Source organism: Aethalodelphis obliquidens, unplaced genomic scaffold (genome assembly GCF_003676395.1).
Source record: "Aethalodelphis obliquidens isolate GAN/ISIS:26980383/991018 unplaced genomic scaffold, ASM367639v1 scaffold1, whole genome shotgun sequence".
Taxonomy (NCBI): domain Eukaryota; kingdom Metazoa; phylum Chordata; class Mammalia; order Artiodactyla; family Delphinidae; genus Aethalodelphis; species Aethalodelphis obliquidens.
Window position 1 is genome coordinate 102,360,699 of NW_020837945.1, and position 9,791 is coordinate 102,370,489.

At 37.6% G+C, this 9,791-nt stretch overlaps 1 long non-coding RNA gene across 1 annotated transcript; it reads right to left on the reverse strand.

Moving 5' to 3' along the window:
- Positions 1 to 1,136: 1,136 nt before the first annotated feature.
- LOC113623898 (uncharacterized) lies at positions 1,137 to 7,523 on the reverse strand. The gene is made up of 3 exons (XR_003434125.1): positions 7,514 to 7,523; positions 4,354 to 4,367; positions 1,137 to 1,254 (listed from the first exon to the last, which is right to left on the reverse strand). It is a non-coding gene; the product is annotated as an uncharacterized LOC113623898 (long non-coding RNA).
- Between the last annotated feature and the right edge of the window lie 2,268 nt (positions 7,524 to 9,791).

The window sequence follows — 9,791 nt, forward strand, 5'->3', positions numbered from 1 at the left end:
TTGTTATATCTTCTTGGATTGATCCCTTGATCATTATGTAGTGTCCTTCTTTGCCTCTTGTAATAGTCTTTATTTTAAAGTCTATTTTTTCTGATATGAGAATTGCTACTCCAGCTTCCTTTTGATTTCCATTTGCATGGAATATCTTTTTCCATCCCCTCACTTTCAGTCTGTATGTATCCCTAAGTCTGAAGTGGGTCTCTTGTAGACAGCATATATATGGGTCTTGTTTTTGTATCCATTCAGCCAGTTTGTGTCTTTTGGTTGGAGCATTTAATTCATTTACATTTAAGGTAATCATCAATATGTATGTTCATATTACCATTTTCTTAATTGTTTGGGGTTTGTTATTGTAGGTCTTTTCCTTCTCTTGTGTTTCCTGCCTAGAGAAGTTCCTTTAGCATTTGTTGTAAAGCTGCTTTGGTGGTGCTGAATTCTCTTAACTTTTGCTTGTCTATAAAGGTTTAAATTTCTCCGTTGAACCTGAATGAGATCCTTGCCAGGTAGAGTAATCTTGGTTGTAGGTTTTTCCCTGTCATCACTTTAAATATGTCCTGCCACTATCTTTATGGCTTGAAGAGTTTCTGCTGAACAATCAGCTGTTAACCTTATGGGGATTCCCTTGTATATTATTTGTTGCTTTTCTCTTGCTACTTTCAATATTTTTTCTTTGTATTTAATTTTTGATAGTTTGATTAATATGTCTTGGCGTGCTTCTCTTTGGCTTTATCCTGTATGGTAGTCTCTTCCTGGTAGGTGCTTCCTGGACTTGATTGGCTATTTCCTTTCCCGTATTAGGAATGTTTTCAACTATAATCTCTGCAAACACTTTCTCAGACCCTTGCTTTTCCTCTTCTTCTTCTGGGACCCCTGTAATTCGAATGTTGGTGCGTTTAATGTTGTCCCAGAGGTCTCTGAAACTGTCCTCAATTCTTTTCATTCTTTTTTCTTTATTCTGCTCCCTGGAAGTTATTTACACCTTTTTATATTCCAGCTCACTTATCCATTCTTCTGCCTCAGTTATTCTGTTATTGATTCCTTCTAGAGTATTTTTAGTTTCGGTAATTGTGTTGTTAATCACTGTTTGCTCTTTAGTTCTTCTAGATCCTTTTTAAATGTTTCTTGTATTTTCTCCATTCTGTTTCTGAGATTTTGGATCATCTTTGCTATCATTACTGAGAATTCTTTTTCAGGTAGGTTGCCTATTTCATCTTCATTTATTTGGTCTTGTAGATATTTGCCTTGCTCTTTCGTCTGTAACAAATTTTTTTGTCGTTTTCTTCTTTTTTTTTTTTTTTTTTGATTGGTGGTGCTGTATTCCTGTCTTCCTGGTTGTTTGGCCTGAAACGTCCAGCCCTGGAGCTGGCAGGCAGTTGGATAGAGCTGGGTATTGGTGCTGAGATGAGGACCTCTGGGAGGCGTCACTCCGATTGATATTCCCTGGGGTCTGAAGTTCTCTGTTAGTCCAGTGGTTTGGACTCAAACCTCACCACAGGAGCTCAGGCCCAACCTCCAGCCTGGGAACCAAGATCCCACAAGCTTTGTGGAGTGGAAAAAAAAAAAAAGGAAGAAAGAAAAAAAGGAGCAGTACAATATCAAAGAATAAGAAACAAAATAAAATTAGAAAGATAAAAAGTATAGTAGGAAAAATAAGACTATAATTGAAACAACAGGTCACTGGGGGTTCCTCCCATCCCCTTAGGTGTCCATAGTCCCCTACCAGGGTCTGGTAGGTGCCCTAGTTCTGAGGAGACACGAATTCTGTGTCCTCCTAGTATGCCATCTTGACTCCACCCCCCTCCAAATAGTTTTAAAATTGCATTTGTATGGGAATAATGTAGCAAGAGTGTAGCAATCTGAATTATAACAGATAACTATACGTGGTTTACAACCGCAGCAGCTATTTACTGTCTTTAACTTATCTTAACTGTATTCAACACTTGATTTTAAACCCTAAGTTAGAGTGCTTAAAGTTCTCCTAATTTAATAATTCAAAATGTATTTGAATATGAAATAGTAGCATATAAAAACAATATTAAATTTCTGAATTTACTATGATACAGCATAATATATTAAATATTTATATATCTCTGTGCTATAATCAGAAAATTAAAATTAAAAAAATTCTCACTCCTTGCCAGCTGCTGTTTTTGTGCCCTCACAGAACTCTGGGTGTGTATGTATATATACTTATGGATGAGGATATTTATCTATAAATAACATTTCATTTTTAAAAATATTTTTTCTTCCTAATATTATCAGGCTCATTTCTCATTCAGACAGTTGTATGAGTATTTTCCATGCCAAGGTTTTTCATGGTTCAGGTTTATAAGGAAATTGCTCTATATGGTTATAACTTTATTTACAAACAATTTTGCACACAAATGTTTTGTAATGTTTAACAGAAAGGAGGGAGTTAGAGTTTGTCTTTGTCTCATATCCCACACCCAAGTCATCAGAAAGTCTGACAGGCTTTTTTCAAAATGGATTCAGAATCTGACCTTGGCTCACCACCTACCTCTCCTGTTGCCACCCTGGCCCATGTCATCCAAACCTTTGGCCTGGATTATTACAATAGCCTACTAACTAGTCCCCCTTTTTCTGCCCTGATCCCCTTTTATTCTTAATTTCCAATACAGAAGTCAGAGTGAGCATTTTAAAACAGGAGTGAGAACATGCTTCTCTGCTCAAAATCCTTTAACACCTTCTCATATCACTCACAATAAAAGCTAAGGTCCTTATGATGCTCAACTCAGTGCATGTGTAACCATCCTCCCAGTGCTTCACCAGCCTCCACTCAAAGGCTCTGGCTCTCGTTCATGTGCTCAAGCACAACAACCTCTCAGATCTATTTGAAACATGAATGCTGAGGTATCTCCCATCTCAGGGTCTCTACACTTACTGTTTTAGCTGCCTAGAATCCTCTTCCCACAATTATTGGCAAAGCTCACTCTCACCTCCTTAGAGTCTTTGTTCAAACATCACTACAGTGAAGCATTACCAGCCTACTTTAAGATTACACAATCTCTCCCTCATATAATATTCTCATTTTCATGCTTTATTTATATTTTTCTCCATAGCCCATATCATACATGTATATATATATATCTACATACTATGTATATATACGTACTATACATAGCTATAGTATGTATATATAATTATATATACAGTGTTTTTAAATTTGTGTCTGTTTATTGACAACCTCTTCCTACTAGAATGTAAGTTTTATACAGTCAAGAATTTTCGAATATTTTGTTGTCATATTCTGTTACCTAGAATAGAATCTGGCATATATTAGACAGTCCACAGATATTTGTTGAATAAATAAATAAGAAAAACAATCCAAAAGTATATCATAGGGTTAGCAAAGACCCTATGGGGACTTGGGAAAAATAGATTTAATTTTGTTCTGTTTCTTTCCCTTATCTGAAAAACTCTGCAGTAGATAATATAGAAAGATTAAAATGCCCCCATACAAGACATAATATAGAATTTTTAACACAAATTCCCCAAACAGCTTTCTAGGATATCATTCAGAGATTGCTAGGAACAATTTTTTTCAACATTTGAAATCATCACAGGAGAGAGTAAATATTATTCTTAAGTAGAAAGATGAAAATTAAGTTAATGTGACAAAGGGTTGAATTTATGAAGGTGTAATTTTAACTCATATCTGAAAGTTTGAATTTACTTAAAAGGCTGTTATGTATTTTTACTTGTAAAACTTGGTACCAGTCAGAAGTTATCAACAATCTATACCAATGTTTTTCAAATTGTTCTTTAATGCACACAACCTCACTTCCCGTTGAAAGGACTCGCCTTGGGGGAAAAACGGCTCTGGGCATCAATCTAGATGTTTCAGTCAGGTGCTTCAACAAGGGTAGCCAATGTCATCTGCTCTACAAGCTGGTTTCTGGGTGAGATTTTTCCAAAAAATAATCAAAAAAAATGTGAACAATATTGACTAATATTTTTAGTTTAAGAAGAACTATGAATTTAGGGGAATAGTATTCCAAAGTTGTTTTCTATAATATTTTTTCTCCTACTCTGAAACCAAAGATAGCCTATGCACTTAGCCCATATACTAATTAAGGGCAAGCCATGTCTTAGGAGCCACTTTCAAAATAGGAGACAATTTTTAGTACAGAATGTAAGATTTTAATATATGAATTTGACCTTGCATTTCCAAAATCATTAAGAGCAAATGTGATGTTTTTCTTTACAATATCCTAGCAGCATCATGTAGGCTGCATTTGTAACTGACAGCTAATATAAGGATGTCAATTAATGAAAGCATTTTAATTTCTCACATGTTTATGTTTCTTTTTAGAAAAACTTAGTTCATCCTACCTCCTGTGTTTCTCCTTTACTCTCACAACATTTCTGACACCAGATGTGCGGGGATTTTTTCCCCCCAAAGGAAGCAATTCTCCATGATACCAGCTGGATGTCTTACAGTTTAACTCAATTCTGACACTACCTGGAGATAGTGTCAAATCCCACAGGTTAAGGGCTCAGCCCCACAAGACTAGCCCCCATTTCAGATGTCAATTGCAAGTAGCAGGTCCCCTGCTTACTCACAACTCTGTATAAATTGGCTATAAATTTGAGGTTCCCATGACTGCCTGCTCCTTGAATTTAATTACTTGGTAGAGCAGCTAACAGAAATTACTTACATTTACCACTGATTAAAGGAAATAATAAAAGATACAGATGGACAGCCAGATGAAAAGACAGATACAAATGGCGAGGTCTGGGAGTGTCCTGAACACAGGAGTTTCTGTTAGCATGGAGTTGGGGTATATCACCTTCGCTGTACGTGGATGAGATCACTGACCTAAAAGCTCCCTAAACCCCACAGTATTGAGATTTTACGAAAGATCACATAGGAAAATCAAGTTACTCCATTTCCAGCCCCTCTCCTCTATGTGGAGAATGGGGGTGGGGTGTGGGGACAGCCTGAAAATCCCAAGCTTCTAATCATGGCTTAGTCTTTCTGGTGACCAGCCCCCATCCAGGAGCCAGCCCAGAGCTGCCTCATAAAAACAAAAGACGAGGGAAATTGGTTCAAGATGACAGAGTAGAAGGACGTGAGCTCACTATCTCTTGCGAGAGCAAGCACTGGAATCACAACTAACTGCTGAACAATCAACAGAAAGACACTGGAACTCACCAAAACTATACCCCACATCCAAAGACAAAGGAGAAGCCGCAATGAGACAGTAGGAGTGGTGCAATCACAATAAAATAAAATCCCGTAACCACTGGGTGGGTGACTCACAAACTGGAGAACAATTATACTACAGAAAGCCACCCACTGGAGTGAAGAACCTAAGCCCCACGTCAGGCTTCCCGACCTGGACATCTGGCAATGGGAGAAGGAATTCCCAGAGATTCAGACTTTGAAGGTTAGTGGGATTTGATTGCAGGCTTCAAGAGGAATGGGAAAAACAGAGACTCCACTCTTGGAGGCACACACAAAGTAGTGTGTGATCAGGACCCAGGTGGAAGGAGCAGAGACCCCATAGGTGACTGAACCAGCCCTACCGGCTAGTGTTGGAGGGTCTGCAGAGGCAGGGGGTGGCTGTGGCTCACTACAGGGACAAGGACACTGGCAGCAGAAGTTCTGGGAAGTACTCCTTGGCATAAGCCTTCCTGGAGTGCACCATTAGCCCCACCAAAGAGCCTGCAGTCTCCAGTGCTGGGTCGCCTCAGGCCAAACAACCAACAGGGAGGGAACCCAGCCCCACCCATTATCAGACAAGCGCATTAAAGTTTTACTGAGCTCTGCCAACCAGAGCAACAACAAGCTCTACCCACCAGCAGTCCCTCCCATCAGGAGGCTTGTACAAGTCTCTTAGATAGACGCATCCACCAGAGGGCAGACAGCAGAAGCACAAAGAATTACAATCCTGCAGCCTGTGGAACAAAACCACATTCACAGAAAGATAGACAAATTGAAAAGGCAGAGGACTTCGTACCAGATGAAGGAACAAGATAAAACCCCAGAAAAACAACTAAATGAAGTGGAGATAGACAACCTTCCAGAAAAAGAATTCAGAATAATGATAGGGAAGATGATCCAGGACCTTGGAAAAAGAATGGAGACAAAGACTGAGAAAATGCAAGAAATGTTTAACAAAGAACTAGAAGAATTAAAGAACATACACCCAGAAGAATTAAAGAACAAACAAACAGAGATGAACAATACAATAACTGAAATGAAAAATACACTAGAAGGAATCAATAGCAGAATAACTGATGCAGAGGAACAGATAAGTGACCTGGAAGACAGAATGGTGGAATTCACTGCCAAGGAATGGAATAAAGATAAAAGAATGAAAAGAAATGAAGACAACTTAAGAGATCTCTGGGACAACATTAAATGCACCAACATTCACATTACAGGGGTCCCAGAAGGACAAGAGAGAGAGAAAGGATGCCAGGGAATATTTGAAGAGATTATAGTTGAAAACATCCCTAACACAGGAAAGGAAATAACCATCCAGGTCCAGGAAACGCAGACAGTCCCAGGCAGGATAAACCCAAGGAGAAACATGACGAGACACATAGTAATTAAACTGACAAAAATAAAAAAGAAAAATTATTAAAAGCAACAAGGGAAAAATGACAAATAACATACAAGGGAACTCGCATAAGGTTAAGAGCTGATTTCTCAACAGAAACTGTACAAGCCAGAAGGAAGTGTCAGGATATATTTAAAGTGTTGAAAGGGAAGAATCTACAACCAAGATTACTCTACCTGGAAATGATCTCATTCAGATACGACAGAAAAATCAAAAGTTTTACAGACAAGCAAAAGCTAAGAGAATTCAGCACCACCAAACCAGCTCTACAACAAATGCTAAAGGAACTTCTCTAAGTGGGAAACCCAAGAGAAGAAAGGGACCTACAAAAACAAACACAAAACAATTAAGAAAATGGTAACAGGAACATGCATATAGATAACTACCTTAAATGTGAATGGATTAAATGCTCCAACCAAAAGACACAGGCTCACTTAATGGATACAGAAACAAGACCCATACATATGCTGTCTACAAGAGACCCACTTCAGACCTAGGGACACATACAGACTGAAAGTGAGGGGATGGAAAAAGATATTCCATGCAAATGAAAATCAAAAGAATGCCGGAGTAACAATACTCATATCAGATAAAATAGACTTTAAAATAAAAAATGTTACAATAGACAAGGAAGGACACTGCATAATGATCAAGGGATCAATCTAAGAAGATATAACAATTATAAACATATATGCACGAAACATAGGATCATCTCATTACATAAGGAAAATGTTAACAGCTATAAAAGAGGAAAATTACAGTAACACGATAATAGTGGGGGACTATAACACCTCATTTACACCAATGGACAGATCATCAAGACAGAAAATTAATAAGGAAACACAAGCTTTAAATGACACAATAGACCAGACAGATTTAATTGATATTTATAGGATATTCCATCCGATAACAGCAGATTACACTTTCTTCTCAAGTGCACATGGTTCATTCTCCAGGATAAATGATATCTTGGGTCACAAATCAAGCCTCCATAAATTTAAGAAAGTTGAAATCATAACAATCACCTTTTCAGACCACAACGCTATGAGATTAGAAATAAATTACAGGGAAAAAAATGTAAAAAGCACAAACACATGGACGATAAACAATATGTTACTACATAACCAATGGATCAATTAAGAAATCAGAGGAAATCAAAAAATACCTAGAGGGCTTCCCTGGTGGTGCAGTGGTTGAGAGTCCACCTGCCGATGCAGGGGACATGGGTTCGTGCCCTGATCCGGGAAGATCCCACATGCTGTGAAGCAGCTGGGCCTGTGAGCCATGGCCACTGAGCCTGCACGACCGGAGCCTGTGCTCCGCAACGGGAGATGCCACAACAGTGAGAGGCCCACATACCACCAAAAAAAAAAAAAAAGTACCTAAAGACAAATGACAATGAAAACACAATGATCCAAACCTATGGGATGCAGCAAAAAGTTCTAAGAGGGAAGTTTACAGCAATACAAGCCTACCTCAAGAAACAAGAAACATCTCAAATAAACAATCTAACTTTACACCTAAAGCAACTAGAGAAAGATAAACAAACAAAACTTAAAGTTACCAGAAGGAAAGAAATCATAAAGATCAGAGCAGAAATAAATGAAATAGAAACAAAGAAAATAATAGCAAAGATCAACAAAACTAATAGCTGATTCTTTGAGAAGATAAACAAAATTGATAAACCTTTAGCCAGACTCATCAAGAAAAAGAGGGAGAGTACTCAAATCAATAAAATTAGAAATGAAAAATGAGAAGTTACAGCGGACACTGCAGCAATACAAAGTATCATGAGAGACTACTATAAGCACCTCTATGTCAATAAAATGGACAACCTGGAAGAAATGGATAAATTCTTAGAAAGGTGTATAAGCTTCCAAGACTGAATGAGGAAGAAACAGAATATACGAACAGACCAATCACAAGTAATGAAATTGAAACTGTGATTAAAAATCTTCCAACAAACAAAACTCCAGGACCAGGTGGCTTCACAGGTGAATTCTATCAAACATTTAGAGAAAAGTTAAAACCCATCCTTCTCAAACTCTTCCAAAAATTTCAGAGGAAGGAACACTCTCAAACTCATTCTACAAGGCCACTATCACCCTGATACCAAAACCAGACAAAGATACTACAAAAAAACAAAATTACAGACCAATATCACTGATGAATATAGACGCAAAAATCCTCAACAAAATACTAGCAAACAGAATCCAGAAGCATACACCATGATCAAGTGGGGTTTATCTCAGGAATGCAAGGATTCTTCAATATAAGCAAATCAATCAATGTGATACATCATATTAACAAACTGAAAGATAAAAACCATATGATAATCTCAATGATGCAGAAAAAGTTTTAGACAAAATTCAACACCCATTTATGACAAAACTCTCCAGAAAGTAGGCACAGAAGGAACTTACCTCAATGTAATAAAGGCCATATATGACAAACCCACAGCCAACATCATTCTCAATGGTGAAAAACTGAAACCATTTCCTCTAAAATCTGGAACAAGACAAGGATGCCCACTCTCACCACTATTATTCAACACAGTTTTGGAAGTTTTAGCCACAGCAATTAGAGGAGAAAAAGAAATAAAAGGAATCCAAATTAGAAAAGAAGAAGTAAAACTGTCACTGTTTGCAGATGACATGATACTATATATAGAGAATCCTAAAGGTACCACCAGAAAACTACTAGAGCTAATCAATGTATTTGGTAAAGTAGCAGGATACAAAATTAATGCACAGAAATCTCCTGCATTCCTACATACTAACAGCAAAAGATCAGAAAGAGAAATTAAGGAAACAATCCCATCCACCACTGCAACAAAAAGAGTAAAATATCTAGGGATAAACCTACCTAAGGAGATAAAAGACCTGTACTCAGAAAACTATAAGACACTGATGAAAGAAATCAAAGATGACACAATCATATGGAGAGATATACCATGTTCTTGGATTGGAAGAATCAATATTGTGAAAATGACTATACTACCCAAAGCAATCTACAGATTTAATGCAATCCCTTCATTTTTTACAGAACTAGAACAAAAAATTTGTTTGGAGACACAGAAGACCCCAAATGGCCAAAGCAATCTTGAGGGAAAAAAATGGAGCTGGCGGAATCAGACTCCCTGACTTCAGACTATACTACAAAGCTACAGTAATCAAGACAGTATGGTACTGGCACAAAAAC